General features: G+C 43.8%; 1 long non-coding RNA gene across 1 annotated transcript in view; it reads right to left on the bottom strand.

Moving 5' to 3' along the window:
- Positions 1–259: 259 nt before the first annotated feature.
- Positions 260–16,617, bottom strand: part of LOC142591153 (uncharacterized) — a 40,337-nt gene continuing 23,979 nt past the window's right edge. Inside the window, exon 3 of the long non-coding RNA XR_012830361.1 lies at positions 260–454. This is a non-coding gene — a long non-coding RNA (uncharacterized LOC142591153). The remainder of the gene's footprint in view (positions 455–16,617) is intronic.

Raw genomic sequence — 16,617 nt, 5'->3', positions numbered from 1 at the left:
TACTCGGAACTTTCGTTGACCCATGTATAAAAGCCAATGCGCTTGACCCGCTGATGAGGATTTTGACGATCGGCGACTGTATTTGCCGCTCGCGTTGTTCTTTGAGATAAGCCTGCTATTGAGGGCAAAGTTTTGCCCAGTAAGACGCAAATTCTGTCATTCATAGTTCCGGTGCTTTATTCTCCATCACTTCTACGTCACATCTGCCGGAACTGGTGCTATCACACCTTAAAAAGGCTACAGCCAATGAAAACACATACTCAATTCATTTTCTTTATTAGCAGTCTATATTTTTGTCACGTTAGGAAAGTGATCTTCCTGCATATCTTGTGAACGACAGAGGGAACTTCATGAGACTTCTTAATTCTTCGTAGACGCCATTCTTTCGCAACACTTGGGCCAGACGCTGCCGGTCCCATTCATGTAATCCCAAGCGTTTTGTGGCGCGGGACACCTGCAGACAAAAAGATAGATTGTATGCGCGATTGCTTTGCAATAACTGCAACACAACGAAACTTTCCGGCTGCTTTGATGATAGGCTTAGGAAGTGATGCAGAAGTTAACTTGGTAGCATGAAAAGTATGCCTCGAGCGGAGCAGGCGCAACATTAATGCTTCTAGTCGTTAGCTAAAAGTTGGAGATACGCTAATTTCAACATGGCGCGTAATGTGCAACTAAATTTCAAACAACTGTGCCTTTCTTTATAAGTTTCCTCAAAAATGATACAACTGTGAATTTGAATGCCCAGACAACAATTTCGTAATTCCATACATAGTGAACTTGTTGAAATTCAGACCGTTTATTTTCCAAAGGCAACGTTTCCTGTACTGCAACTAAAAGATTACCTATCGCAGTGGGCTATTAGCATTGTTGTCGTTATTGTTAGTATTCCTACTGTTACCTGAAATCTTGCCCACTCATTTGTCTAAAAAATTGTTCGCGACTTATTTCCGAAAATATTAAAACATTGCCTTATTCGTCAACGAACCTGTAAAGCATGTGAATACATTGTAATTCCGTAATTTCATTAGCATACTCTGCTGCTTTGAACTAATTATGTAGCATCTCCTCAGGGAGTTATCTGAATGATGTACAAGCATTTTGTACTGACGACGTGGTGTTGAGTAGTCGTCTGCTGGTATGTTTTGTATTATTGCTAGAACGACCGTGAATGAATCGTGAAACCAAGAAGCGTGGTGGCAACACCGAAGTAGTAAGCCACGCTGATGACGTTTCGATACGAAGCCATGGCTGCTCCACAATTCTGGGTAATTAAAGGTGTGCCAATTACCTGCCTGATCACTCGTCACGTGGCCAAAGAGACGCGCTCGGCCCACTGCAGGTGCCTTCGTCGTCAGCTTCTTCCATAGTTGGCTGGCTCTATCTTGAAAGCTATCATCCTTACTGAAGTACAGACGTACCGACAATATTGTCACGTGGTGGTGACAATTTCGCCTCCACCAGATGTCGAGTGGTGGTGCCGTAGAACAACACAGTAGCAATACTGTGAACGACAAAACTAACTTTTGTTGGGCGAACCTGTGCCCGCAAGACAGGCTACACTTATAGCACAACGATAGCGGCGAACACGGTCGGCGATCGTCGAAAACCTGATCAACGGGTCAAGCGCGTCGGCTTTTATAGATCAATCGTCGAATGTTCCAGACTAATCGCTGGGACCCGCGCGCCTTCCACAAAGTTCTACATTATTCGCGTCGCGCACACATGCAATCAGATTACACAAGTGTTGGTTTCAGTCAGTGGATGGAACCATCGATAACGTTCCAGAAACTTCCCACACATGCAAGCGCGTCCTGAACTGTGCCATAACATTTGTTAGATGGTGAAACGTGTCGCCTGATAAAGACAAGTACACGTGTCAATATTTCCATTGGGTAACCATAGAGGTGCTTACGCATTTAAGAAGAAACAGGCATATAATAGGAGCCTAGATGTCCAGGTTGCCTTTGAATGCGCTACTACTTGTTCTGAATGGCATGACTTCTAAAAACACCAATACTTAAATCATAGTATTAAACGCGACACCCATCCAGAACGACCTATTTGCGCAACGTACTATTCCAGCCTACTGTTGTATGTCGTAGGCACATCGGCAGCCGCATCGCCTGTTCATCGACACAGCCTGTGCAACGTGTATGACGGCATGACACCGGTGTGAAACGCAACCACTACCTCTGGTTACCTTCGTCAGGTCCCCTGGCAACATCGCCTTCCTTTAGCTGCTATGAACACTAAAGAGGAGACGTATAAAGAGCGGCTTGGTACCACTACACCGAGAATGGGCAATGTAAGAGCATTACAAGTCGAAAAGTGAATTCACTCCAGACATCTGCAGGCTTGGAGTGACGCCTGACACCAACGAAAGATGCCGAGAGCGAGTGAAGCTATACTAATCCAGGTACACCCAAGTTAGGAAGGCCCTTCACAACGACACTTGCTCACCAGAGCAGGAATTGGCCTCCCTGGTGCAGTATTGGGCCACAACCACCCTGACGATATCTACAGTTAAACAATCCCGTCAGTCCGCAGCAGATGTGGAGAACCTGACCAAGGCGGCGGCCAGACCTGTAACACAGCGGAGGGTGCTTAGGATATCGGAGTACGGACAGGTCGCCAGTGGAAATTGACCGTTGCAACGATTAACACTTGACCCCTCTCGCGTGAGGCTAGCTGAGCAGGACTTTTTGATGAGCTATCAGACATTGTTTGGGATATTATCAGCCTTAGATAGATGGAAGAACTGGTCAGCCTTGGACACTGCTAAGTACGGCCATGTCATCTGCTATAGAGGTCTCCCTGATAAGAAGCAATACGGTGTAGGATTCCTAATCCATAAGGACACAGCGGGTAACATTGACGAATCCTACAGCATTAATGAGAGGGTAAGAGCAGTCGTAATCAAACTTAATAAGAGGTATAGATTAAAGGTAGTACAAGCCAACGTCTCAACATCCAGTAATGAAGATGAGGAAGTAGATCAGTTTCTAGGTATACAGTAGTAATGGATGTCTTCAGTGCAAAAGTTGGGAAAGAGCAGGCGATTGAACAGCTAATAGGCAACTACGGTGTCGATTCTAGGAACGCTAGAGGAGAGAGGCTGGTATAATTTGCAGAAAGGAATAAGCTTCAAATAATGAACACCTTTTTCTGGAAGCGTAGCAAAAAAGTATACCTGGAAAAGCATAAATTGTTAAACATAAAATGAAATTGATTTAGTACTTTGCGCTGATCCCACCACAGTGCATGTTGTAGGAGTGACAGGTAGGGCAAAGTTCTGTTACCATATGTTAGTGTGGGCTAGGACTCACCTCAATTTGAACGGTGAAACAGGAAAATTGGTCAACAGAAATAGGTCAACTTAGAGGCAGTAAAGGTAAAAGCTGACAAATTTAGGCTGGTACTTGCAAACAAATATGCAGCCTTAGAACCGAGAGATGATGACGACATAGAGGTAATAAATGCAACCGTAATGAGGCAGGAGGTTTCACTCTACCCATCGGCGATGGGTAGAGTGCAAACTAAATACACTATACTAATGGGCGTCTTTAATGAAAAGGTAGGCAAGAAGCAGGCTGGAGACAAGGCAGTGGGGGAATATGGCATAGGCACTAGGAATAGCAGGGGAGAGTTATTAGTAGAGTTTGCGGAACAGAATAATATGAGGCTAATGAATACCTACTTCCGCAAGCGGGATAGGCGAAAGTGGACGTGGACGTGCCCCAGCGGCGAGACTAGAAATGAAATAGACTTCATGCTCTGCGCTAACCCTGGCACCATACAAGATGTGGACGTGCTCGGCAAGGTGCGCTGCAGTGACCACAGGATGGTAAGAACTCGAATTAGCCTACACCGGAGGAGGGAACGGAATAAACTGGTACATAAGAAGCCGATTAATGAGTTAGCGGTAAGAGGGAAAATAGAGGAATTCCAGATCAAGCTACAAAACAGGTATTCGTCTTTAACTCAGGAAGAGGACCTTAGTGTTGAAGCAATGAACGACAATCTTGTGGGCATCATTAAGGAGTGTGCAATGGAAGTCGGTGGTAACTCCGTCAGGCAGGATACCAGCAAACTATCGCAGGAGACTAAAGATCTGATCAAGAAACGACAATGTATGAAAGCATCTAACCCTGCAGCTAGAATAGAACTGGCAGAATTTCGAAGTTAATCAACAAGCATAAGACAGCTGATATAAGGAAGTATAATATGGGTAGAATTGAACATGCTCTCAGGAACGGAGGAAGCCTAAAACAGGGAAGAAGAAATTAGGTATTGGCAAGAATCAGATGTATGCGTTAAGAGACAAAGTCGGCAATATCATTACTAATATGGATGAGATAGTTCAAGTGGCTGAGGAGTTCTATAGAGATTTTTACAGTACTAGTGGCACCCACGACGATAATGGAAGAGAAAATAGTCTAGAGGAATTCGAAATCCCAAAGCTAACGCCGGAAGAAGTAAAGAAAACCTTGGGAGATATGCAAAGGGGGAAGGCAGCTGGGGAGGATCAGATAACAGCAGATTTGTTGAAGGATGGTGGACAGATTGTTCTAGAGAAACTGGCCACCCTGTATATGCAATGCCTCATGACCTCGGGCGTACCAGAATCTTGGAAGAACGCTAACATAATCCTAATCCATGATAAAGGGGACGCCAAAGACTTGAAAAATTATAGACCGATCAGCTTACTGTCGGTTGCCTACAAACTATTTACTAAGGGAATCGCAAATTGAATCAGGAACACCCTAGACTTCTGTCAAGCAAAGGACCAGGCAGGATTCTGTAAAGGCTACTCAACAATAGATCATATTCACACTATCAATCAGGTGATAGAGAAATGTGCGCAATATGACCAACCCTTACATATAGCTTTCATTGATTACTAGAAAGCATTTGATTCTGTCGAGACCTCAGCAGTCATGGAGGCATTACGGAATCAGGGTATAGACGAGCCGTTTGTAAAAATACTGAAAGATATATATATAGCGGCTCCACAGCCACCGTAGTCCTCCATAAAGCAAGCAACAAAATCTCAATAAAGAAAGGCGTCAGGCAGGAAGATACAATATCTCCAATGCTATTCATATTGTGTTTACAGGAGGTATTCAGAGACCTGGATTGGGAAGAATTGGGGATAAAATTTAATGGAGAATACCTTAGTAACTTGCGATTCGCTGATGATATTGCCTTGCTTAGTAACTCAGGGGACCAATTGCAATGCATGCTCACTGACCTGGAGAGGCGAAGCAGAAGAGTGGGTCTAAAAATTAATCTGCAGAAAACTAAGGTAATGCTTAACAGTCTCAGAAGAGTACAGCAATTTACAATAGGCAGCGAGGCGCTGGAAGTCGTAAGGGAATACATCTACTTAGGGCAGATAGTAACGGCGGATCCGGATCATGAGACGGAAATAGTCAGAAGAATAAGAATGGGCTGGGGTGCGTTTGGCAGGCATTCTCAGATCATGAACAGCAGGTTGCCATTATCCCTCGAGAGAAAAGTATATAACAGATGTGTCTTACCAGTACTCACCTACGGGGCAGAAACCTGGAGGCTTACGAAAAGGGTTCTACTCAAATTGAGGACGACGCAACGAGCTATGGAAAGAAAAATGATAGGTGTAACGTTAAGGGACAAGAAAAGAGCAGATTGGGTGAGGGAACAAACGCGAGTTAATGACATCTTTGTTGAAATCAAGAAAAAGAAATGGGCATAGGCAGGACATGTAATGAGGAGGGAAGATAAACGATGGTCATTAAGGGTTACGGACTGGATCCCAAGGGAAGGGAAGCGTAGCAGGGGGCGGCAGAAAGTTAGGTGGGCGGATGAGATTAAGAAGTTTGCAGGCATGGCATGGCCACAATTAGTACACGACCGAGGTTGTGGGAGAAGTATGGGAGAGGCCTTTGCCCTGTCGTGGGCGTAACCAGGCTCATGATGATGATGATGATGATGATGATGATGATGAATGAGGCAGGCTTCAGAGGCAGCAATTAAAGTGGAAAGCACGGCACCAAGGCTAGCCGTAGGCAAGCTCTCCCGAGTAAGAAATGACCTAATAAAGAAATGACAAATGAAAGCGTCCAACTGAAGAGATAAGATAGAATTCGCAGAAATGTCAAAACTGATCAACAAAACAAAAATAAGTGATATTCGAAGTTATAACGTGATAAAGAGTGAACAAGCCCTAAAAATAGACGCCGCCTGAAAGGAGTGTAAAGGAAACTTGGCATAGGACAAACCAAGATGTATGCACTGAAAGATAAGCAGGGTAATATCATCAGCAATCTCTAAGCTATAATAAGAACAGCGGAAGAATTCTATACTGACCTGTACAGTACCCAGAGGACTCACGAGTACTCTATTCGAAACAATAATGAACAGTATACATAAACTCCTCCTATAACTAGAGATGAAGTCAGAGAGGCCTTGCAAGGCATGAACCGGGGAAAATCGGCAGGAGAGGATGGAATAACAGTCGATTTAATCAAAGATGGAGGAGACAATGCTAGGAAAGCTGGCAGCTCTCTATACGAAGTGTGTATCGACTGCAACGGTCCCAGAAAACTGGGAGAATGCAAACATTATACTAATTCACAAAAAGGGAGACGGTACAGAACTGAAAAATATAGGCTCATTAGCTTACGCCCAGTATTCGAAAAAAATTTACCAAAATAATATCCGATAGAATAAGGGCAACACGGGACTTTACTTTAGTCTACCAATGGAACAGGATGACTTCAGGAAGGGATACTCTACAATCGATTACATCCAGGTCATCAATTAGGTTATCAAAAAATGCACAGAGTGCAATAACTCTCTGTGTGTGGCTTTCATAGATTACGAAAAAGCATTTGATTCAGAAGAGGTACCAGCAGTCATAGAGGCACTGCGTAATCAAGGAGTACAGATCGCTTACGTAAATACCGTGGAAAATACCTACAGACATTCCACAGCCGGCCTAGTACTACACAATAAAATTAGGAAGTTACCTATAAAGACAGGCGTCAGACAAGGTGACACAATCTCTCCAATGCTATTCACTGCGCGCTTGGAAGAAGTATTGAAGCTATTAAACTGGGAAGGTTTAGGAGCAAGGATCGACGGTGAAAACCTCAGCAACCTTCGGTTTGCCGATGACATTCAGCAACACTGCGAACGTGTTACAAGAAATCATTGGGGACCATAACAGGGAGCGTATCAAAGTAAGTTTAAAGATTATTATTCAGAAGACAAAGGTAGTGATAAATAACCGGGCAAGAGAACAAGAGTTCAAGATCGCAAGCCACCCTCTAGAGTCTGGGAAGGAGTACGTTTACCTAGGTCAACTAATCACAGAGAACCCTTACTATGAGAAGGGAATTCACAGAAGAATAAAAATGGGTTGTAGTGGCATACGGCAGACATCGTGAGCTCCTTACTGGGAGCTTAGCGTCAGCATTGAAAAGGAAAGTATACAATCGTTGCATATTACAGGTGCTAACATATGGGGCAGATACTTGGAGACTGACAAATAAACTTCAGAACAAGATGAGGACCTTACAAAGAGCGATGGAACGAATAATTTTAGTCATAACATTAAGAGACAGAAAGCGAACGGTTTGGATCAGAGATCAAACTGGTGGCACCGACATTCAAATACACATTAGGAGAAAAAAATGGCGCTGGGCAGATCAGGTAATGCGCAGATTAGATAACCATGGGACCATTAGGGTGGCAGAATGGGTACCAAGAGAAGGGAAGCGCAGTACAGGATGGCAGAAAACTAGGTGGTGCGACGAAATTAGGAAATTTGCGGGTGGCTAGTTGGCGTCTGTTGGCGCAGCACAGGGCTAATTGGGGACCGCTGGGAGATGCCTTCGTACTGCAGCGTAAAAACAATAGGCTGATCATGATGATGAATGGAGCCTTTTGCGCACAAGATGAGGACGAAGCAGAAGCTAGGCCTCTTCTTCTGCAGATCAGGACGTACTGCAGTCTTGCTGATGATCTAGCCTAGGCACAGAAGTTTATGGTAAGCGAAGCGACGCTCGTCTAGGCTTAGAGTGAGTCCGAATGGCTTGATGGACGCCAGCACGCTCCGAAGCCGCCTAAGTTGACTGTCCGAATTCCAGGCGAAGATGACAGCGTTCCAAGTAGATGAGCCGGGTCTGCCATTTCAAACCTTATAACACCGTCTCTATCACGTGATGGGATATTGCCTGTGCCAAGCGTATCCCGAAAGGCGTGACTTCAAACTGGTATAGCCCTTATGGTCTAATGAAGGCAGTCTTCTCGCGATCCCTCTCATCGATTTCTCTTTGTTATAGCCAGTCATTTCAATCGACCGACGAGAAGTAGGTCACGTTGCAGAGCTGATCCAATGCGTCGTAAATAAGTGGACGGAGGCATACATTTTTCTCTGTGACCTTCTTCAGCCGACGATATTCGATGCAGAAACGCAGTTTTCACAAAAGTCGCATTATTCATTGATGTCTGCACTTCACCGCCTCCATACACGCCTATTAGGCATTGCTCCTCTGAGAGAACGCAAACATACGCGCACCGCATTTGCGTAAACAATATGGAACGTAATATTCGGTGCATCCAGCAAACGCTGAGCTATGTGCACTCGTGACTGTTTTTGTGTATGACTGAATTTTTCACCAGGGAAGGTGAGCATTAGCAGCGTCTGAATAATGCCCAGACTGCATGCGTCTATATTTTTGGTCGTCGCTTCTGTTTTGCCTGAATTAAGTTGCCTTCTGGTGAAAGTGACAGCCAGTCGCGTCTAACTGCGGCAAAAGCCAGTGTTCGCAAGTGCATTTCAAGTGTTTTTCGGGAAGCATAGATTCCACGAAAATGCCTCAAGCAGACATTTGCAAACACCACAGGTTTACGTCAGCTTGAAGTACTAGACTAGCACACATTTACTGAAGGCTCGTCTAGAAAACATACCTGTAGCTGTTGTATTTGTTTCCTTCCATGGGCCAGGTATTTTCATGGCTTTAGATAATATAACCATCATCATTGTCTAAGATGTACACGATGATACAGGCGACAAAATTCGCACTGCGGTAGCTTCAGCAACAATGGACAGTACTCACAGATTATAAAGCAGCATTGCAAACCCTTTGGACAAAAAGGACTAAGTGAAATAATTATATTTTGGTCCAGGACTTTGGTCACCACCTGGCTTCAGCCGCTGGACATGTGATAGTATTTCAGTGGATTCAATGACATTGCTGTTTAATAGGTTATGAAAATGCGGATAAGGCAGACCGCAAGGGCAATGATTCCATAAAATTTCTAAAACTGTATTTTATTAAACGAAACCTCCTTCTAGGGCCTTTCTTGTTCTTCGTCCCATTATTATCATTATTTGTCTTGAACACAGATACACAGTTAGCAGGAAAGGGAAAGCGAGGAGCAGGCTGGCAACTGCCACCAGAAGGGGCACAACGCCTGCCTACACTTCTGAAGGGAGGTGACAGCAACAGAGAAATGGAAGATAGGAAGGAAGGGAGGAAAGAGGAAAGGAAGAGCAACAGGAAAAATGTAAAGACTAAAGTAGAACACACTACAGATCACACACAGTAGGACCGGTCACTGAAGGTCACGCTGCTACAGAATGTTGAATAGAATGATTTTGACGCTACAAACGAGAACCTCAGAAGAGGGAGGCCCTAGAACGAGGTTTTATTTAATAAAATACATTTTTTAGAAATTTTATGGAATCATTGCCTTTGCGGGCTGCCTTATCCGCATATCCGCCCCATTCTATGCGAATTAGCATGCAATCGAAAAAACGCCGGCTAAACACTGCTTTTTTTAATGAAGAGCTCTGTTTATCTGGACATGGCTAGAGGTGCATGCAGACGACTGAAGAAGTTTATTAAAAGGCAGCGATTCGGCACTTCACCTGTGTCCTGCGCTAAGGAGGAATGAACACCAAGTATCTCCCGGAAAAGCACAGGGCGAACATCAGTCTCGACATCAAACATCCCAGCCGTCGTGGAAGCCAGCCGCGTACGGGGATGCGCTGACTTCGAGGAACAAGTTCAAGTTGTATCGGTGTGGAAGGACTGCCGACGCGCAAGATTTACTTAATGTCACTCGCAAATAAACGAAAAGTGCCTCCAGCGGCCAGTCGCCCGGCAATTTATTGTATCATTTCAAGCGATATCTATACCATTTAAAACGTCGTGCAATTTTAGTTCTCATGAAATACTTTTCCACTATACAGGGTGTATCAGCTAACGTTAGCCAGAGATGAAAAATAAGCGAATGCCGCCTAGCTCGACAGAACCAATGAAATGTTGTTTGCCTTCGCTTCAATATCCACAGACTATTTTTTTTTCATTTTGCCTAATTACATAATTGGTCCAAATAATTGATCAACTTCCGAAATATTATAATTAGATGAAAAGTGTCTGTGTGAAAATTGTAGAGCGACATGAAAAACTTCCGGTACAGGTGTTTTCCAAGCGTGAAAGAACTCCCTAAATGCAAGCAAAATTGCCGTGCGACAGGCCGCTTCAGGCACTATGTGTGTATTCGCGGGTTTATTTCACTCTGGAAAAAACACCTTGTGTAGCACCTATTGAGAAACAGAAAGCTGTATCAGGAGTTTTTCATGATGCTACATAATTTTGTCACTGGCACTTTTCATCTAAATATAATATTTGAGAAGTTGATTAAGTAATTAGGACCAATGAAATCATAAGGTACAACGAAAGAAAAATTTGTCGATCACCAAGCGACAGCATCCAAGATTACCTTGCTCTGTTCATCTGGGCGGCATTCAAATAACTTTAAACTCTGTGTACAGTTAGTTGGGACCCCCTGTCGAGTACACGTATGCGAAAAAAAGAAGTGCATGGACCCAAATTATACTGGCAAAATCTTTAAACACGCCGAATTCATCCCTCAGCAGGCATAAAATTGTCTTTGCGCGTCGTCAACTGTAGGTGGGAAATTATCGAGGTTATAACGTACAAATAATTTACACCTACACATGATAAAGCTTATATTGTGACACTGCAACAAAATTTCGGTGTTTTACATTTCTTCGTGTAAGGTACTTGAATAAGTTTGTTAGAACAAGTGAAAAAAGCATATATTCATAAGGTTGTATAGGGTGCTCTCACCAAATACGAACATCTGCGGCTTATAGAGTCATTTGCAACCAGTGTCACTTATTTGTTAGTATTAGGAAGGGTTAACAAACAATGCATACCGGCGGATAACCGATAAAATAGGTCTGTGAGGTGAAAAGGAAGAAATGAAATTGTTAATGTCATGTGAAGCGTGGATCCAATAACTGATACCTTACTGCAGTAAGCGACAGTGGGACAAGGAAGGCAAAATAATTACGTATGGCACATGATCACGTGTAAGGTTGGGAAAGAGAATAAGCTTAGAGACACAGGATCCCATCCGCTGAATTCCGTAATGTCTACACAGAAAATAAAAGTGAAATATTTATGGCAGGGGAGACAAAGTACTGCGATGATGCTTACTTTGTTGACCCATCAACTGGCAGGTAATAAAAGTGCAATAGGCTTCATCAATATAATGAAGCAAGAGCGGCATATTGAACGATAACCATTTGCCTGTCTAGGCGAATATTTCTTCTAAATGCGTGAGTTCATCCCACAATTCCGCTGTGACGACGGCTGTTGCGCCTCCTTTTATTGGTGTCCGTGTACATGGATATTATTAGGCCCTGAATGCGTCAAAATTCTTAGCTATAGCAGTTGTCTTGTAGTATTGATAAAAACACTGGCTAAATGTCCGCATAACATTAAAAGTGACTGAACGGGGCTAGTTGGTATGACATCACAGTATTGTAGATGATACTGTAAACGTGCCAAGCAGTTGTTGGTGCACAAGGTCCGCCCTGGCTTTGTTTTAAGTGCGAAGCGTTTCTTTGTCTACTCAAAGACAATGTCAGAGCGAGGTCACACTCAGGTACACGATAATCTTTTGACGACCTTTTCGCTCCGAAAAACATTGGTCACCCTCAGAAATGGCGAAGACCAGTAATGGAAATATATAGCGAAGAAAGGCTCTCCAATCGGCTGATGCCCTACGTCGAGCAAAAACCAGATAAAGTGCAAGCTTAGGCGCTCTGATTGTCCAGTATTGGGTATAGTACAAACGGCAGATACAGTGCGAAATAAAACGGCCCAATTGGATCGTACCAGTTATAGTTCAAACAAACAATGTATAAAATGCGAGTTAGGGCAGCCTGCGGGTGCAGCTGCTAAACTGGTCGACTGGCTTTGTGTCACATTGTTGAGGCAACAACTTGGGTCTCTGAACAGCTTGTGTCACTGGATATGCGGCAACGTGTATGTACCTACCATTCTTCAAGGAACCTCTTTCATGCCGACATGGGGCACAGTAGATGCGGGACTCGGTAGGTATCGCTGTTCCAAGATAATCTTTGACACCGCATTTTAGCACTATATATGTGCCACATGCTCTATGCTGGCACCAACATCATGCCAACTTGGGTTAGTGGGTGTCTGCTAATTTCAACGAGCTTGTCTGCCACCAAATTTGGTAACTACTTATGCGCCATTGGAAATATGCCACTCCACGATGACAAATAAGATCCCTTAGGTTTCTTCCACACTTAGTATAATTGTACCCTCATCACAAGGGTTACTCAAGGACAGCAACTCGACGTTTTAGCAGGCTCCTCACAAATGCACAGGGTATTTGCGACATGGTCTATTCTGGTCTACAATGAACTAATTTTTTGCTAACTTGGTTTACTGTGTGTGCATCATACTTCAACGAGTTTCTTTGCCACCAACTTTGTCAACTCGGTATGTGCCCCTGAAGATGTGTCCCTCCACAATTACGAATGAGATCCCTTAAATTTCTCCCACGGCGAGCGCGTTTCCACCTACGTCTCATGGGTTACTCAACGACAGCAACTCGACGTCTTACAAGGCTCGCCATAAATGCGCGGTATAGGTGCCACATGGTCTATGCTGTTCTTAAGGGAACCAATTTAATGCCAACTTGAGTTAGAGGATGCGTTTTAATGAGTGTTCAACTACTCTTCAAGGAGCTTCTTGCCACCTACTATGGTAACTAGGCATGCGCCATGGGGAATGTGCCATTCCACGTTGACAAAAAGGTTCCCTTAAATTTCTCCCACACTCAGCCTAATTGTACCCACGTCACAACGGTTACTCAAGGAGAACATTCCGACGCTTTAGTAGGCTTGCCACATGTGCCCCGGATATGTGCCACATGTTCTACGTCGGTCTTCAATGAACCGATTTCATGCTAATTTGAGTAGTGGTTGTGTGCTAATGAGTGTTCACCACTCTTCAACGAGCTTCTTTGCCACCAACTTTCGTAACTAGGTATGCGCCACAGGGAACGCGCCACTCCACACTGACAAATAAGAACACATAAATTTATCCCACACTGAGCGTAATTGTACCCACGCCACGAGGGTCACTCAAGGACAGAAGCTCGACGCTTTTGAAGGCTCACCGCCAATATAGAATGTATAAGCGACATGTTGTAAGCTGGTCTTCAATGAACTACTTTTATGCCAACTTGGGTTAGTGGGTGTGCGCAGTGGGTGTGCACCACTCTTCAACGAGCGTTTTTGCCGCCAACTTTGGTAACTAGGTTGCACCACTGGGAGTGTGTTACTTCCCAATGACAGATAGCGTCCCTTAAATAGATACCACACCGAGCGAAATTGTACCCCCGTCATAATGTTTACTCAAGGACCGAAGCTCAACGCTTTAGCAGGCTTGCCACAAATGCACTGTGTGTGTGCCCCTTTCAATAACCATATTTATTTTATTCAGAAGAATGCTTCGAGCGCGCCGTAAATACACTGGGTAAGTGCCATTGTTCAATGAACTTCTCCCTACTTGGGTCTCTGAGTATGTGCCACTATAGGTGCGCGGCTAGTGATACAGCACTTCCCAGCTTACGGAAGCACCGGAGAACCAATTCTATTCAATTCTTTATGCAAAATCATCGTCATGAGGATGTTGGGTGCGTCGACAAAAAGCCAGAAGAAAGGCTTGACAGTGGTCGACGCACCCTACAATGACTTGGCAACAGTATCACAGTGCATCATACAGCATGTGTAAAGCATTCGCAGTAGTAACATTGACACAAATGAAACGGTATTTGAACATTACAGGCAAAACAAAAGCAAGCGCAAAGCACTATGACAAAAGTTTCAGCAGTACATAAACTTACATCAATTCACAGCGCGTTATTTAACATCTGTAGAAGAATGTAGCTAAGCATTTGGCGACCGTAATTCGTTCACGTTTTAGGCACAAACCACGTGAAGGCAGCGCGGGTAGCATACTTAAGTTCCTTGCATTTCAAACTTGCGAGGTTTAACATAAATGTGTTATTCTGTCTTATACTTGTTTTATACCGCCGTAACAGCAACTTTTCATGCAGTTGGGGAAGGTAGGTTACGCCAAGTGACGCAAAGATCGGTGCTGTATGTTCAAATCTCGAAGCATTAATAATATTTCGAACAATTCTCTTCTGAAGCATGTGCAGCCGTCTGATATTAATAAATGACGTTGTGCCCTAGACTAAGATACAGTAATTAACGACTGAAGAAAAGAGTGCATTGTACAGCATTTGCTTAACACGCTTCGGTAGGAAATCTTGCAGTCGGGATACGATACCAACAACCTTTGACAACTTGCCCCTGACCATTTCAACGTGCTCGTCCCACAATAAATTTTCGTTAAAGAAAACACCCAGACATTTGACCACAGGAACTATTTGAATGAACGACGTACCCGTCTTTAAGCAGGTCTGCGGAGTAGAAGCAATCTTGTTACGATCGAGGCCTAGATAATACCGCTTTACTTTTTTTCAAGTTTATGGTTAGCAAGTTCAATTCAGACCATTCGTGAAGTAGGCGCAGACACTCTGTAGCTTGCTGTTCAAGATCTCGTACATGTGCTGCTCGGAAGAAGAGAGTGGTATCATCTGCGCAGATCACAAATGTTGGGATCCTACTAAAGCAGACTGTGTCGTTGACATAAAGGAAGAAAAGCAGAGGTCCCAGAAGACTTCCCGGCGGAACGCCAGAGCACATACCATGCTTCTGGTCTCGGAGCCCGCGCGTGCATGACCTACTGGCGCGTTCCAGTAGGTCATGCTTTGTGTCCAGGAAGTGGCGCAACAGTGGAGACCAGTAGGTGCATGACGCGTTTCTCGGTGTTCGCACGCATCGGCGCGCTATGCATTTCAGAGGCTACGTGGACCCTTCGCGGCGGTGTTGCTAGATGGCGCCGGGTGTTCTGAGGAAAGCACGAATGAAGAGTCCCGATGCAGCACATGCAGCTCATATATAACTCGTTTTGGTAATGGGAATATGTTGCGTCACTGTTTTGATTCAATGGTTATGGCATTACCGCAGAGAGCCATCATGAGATGTGTGGTGCCATCTTTTTAACGCGAATCGAATTATAATACTTCGTCTTTTATATTCTATTCAATATTCACTACTTAAGCGCAGACGCGTGCATTTACAGCAAGGACATTTATTTCTCAGTATAATGAGGTAATCTGTTGCCCAAACTATCAGTCATTAAGAAAATATCATCGAACCTAATAAAATACTGTATAAATAGCCTTTAACAACATTAGAACGTCATTCACAACTAGCTCTCCAAGCAAGAATATCTATTGTATGCCTAGCTTTTAAAGAAAACGGCTGCCGAGAAAGATATAAGTTCTGCTCAAAGAAAAAGGTTCCTGAAGGAATTTCGGGTTATGTACCCATGGCGAAAGGGCCCGTTCCGTTGAAGGCATCACTGTTTGTAGCGTAATAGAAGAAATTTCTACATACCAAGAATATATGAAGGAGAACAAAAAACATAAGTTTGTGATTCGTTTTTCCGCCGCGAAACCAAAAACAAAGCTTCAACAAAAAATTGTGTTTCATTGCCCGTTTTCCTTCACAAGGTTGAGCTGTTGTCTCACTACTTATATTTAGCCATACATTGTTAAGCAGGTGAAGTACAGAAGCCACGCTTATGCCGTCATCTGTTCCAACATTTCTGCTCTTTTAAGGAATATTCGAAAATACGGAGTGTTTGATTTTTCAATAGCAAATGAATCGTCCACGATAACCTTTCGAATTAGAACTCGCCGCTTTGAAAATCCTCTCAGCCCTATGAAATATTGAAGTGGAGGGCAAAAATCGAAACTTTTATTTTGCAATACGAAAGGTCCTTTAGCACGGCGGCTACGGTGATCCACCTTCTGAGCTTCTACTATGCCTCTGCCTCTATGTTTTTCAAGAACAATATGAGTCTACCTTGAATGTAGCCGCCGTTAGGGTAAAAAGTGTGACGCCCTGCCACTGTGACGCTTACTATCGATGCCCGCTACTTGTGGGCTGCAGTACTTGCGCGAACCTGTGATTCGAACATTTCTAATTTGTTTTATTTCAAGCGGTTAAGGTTTCGTTCATTTTAATACGGGTTCGAGTAAACAGAATCAAGGCACGATCAATCGCACTTCATAAAAAAAAGCTTCTTAATACATAATAGAATAAGGCGCATACTTTTTGTTGGTTGAAAATCAAGT

The sequence above is a fragment of the Dermacentor variabilis genome, chromosome 8, assembly GCF_050947875.1.
Source record: "Dermacentor variabilis isolate Ectoservices chromosome 8, ASM5094787v1, whole genome shotgun sequence".
Classification (NCBI taxonomy): Eukaryota; Metazoa; Arthropoda; class Arachnida; order Ixodida; family Ixodidae; genus Dermacentor; species Dermacentor variabilis.
Note: the sequence above shows the minus strand (reverse complement) of the source record. Positions and strands in the feature narration are given on the sequence as shown.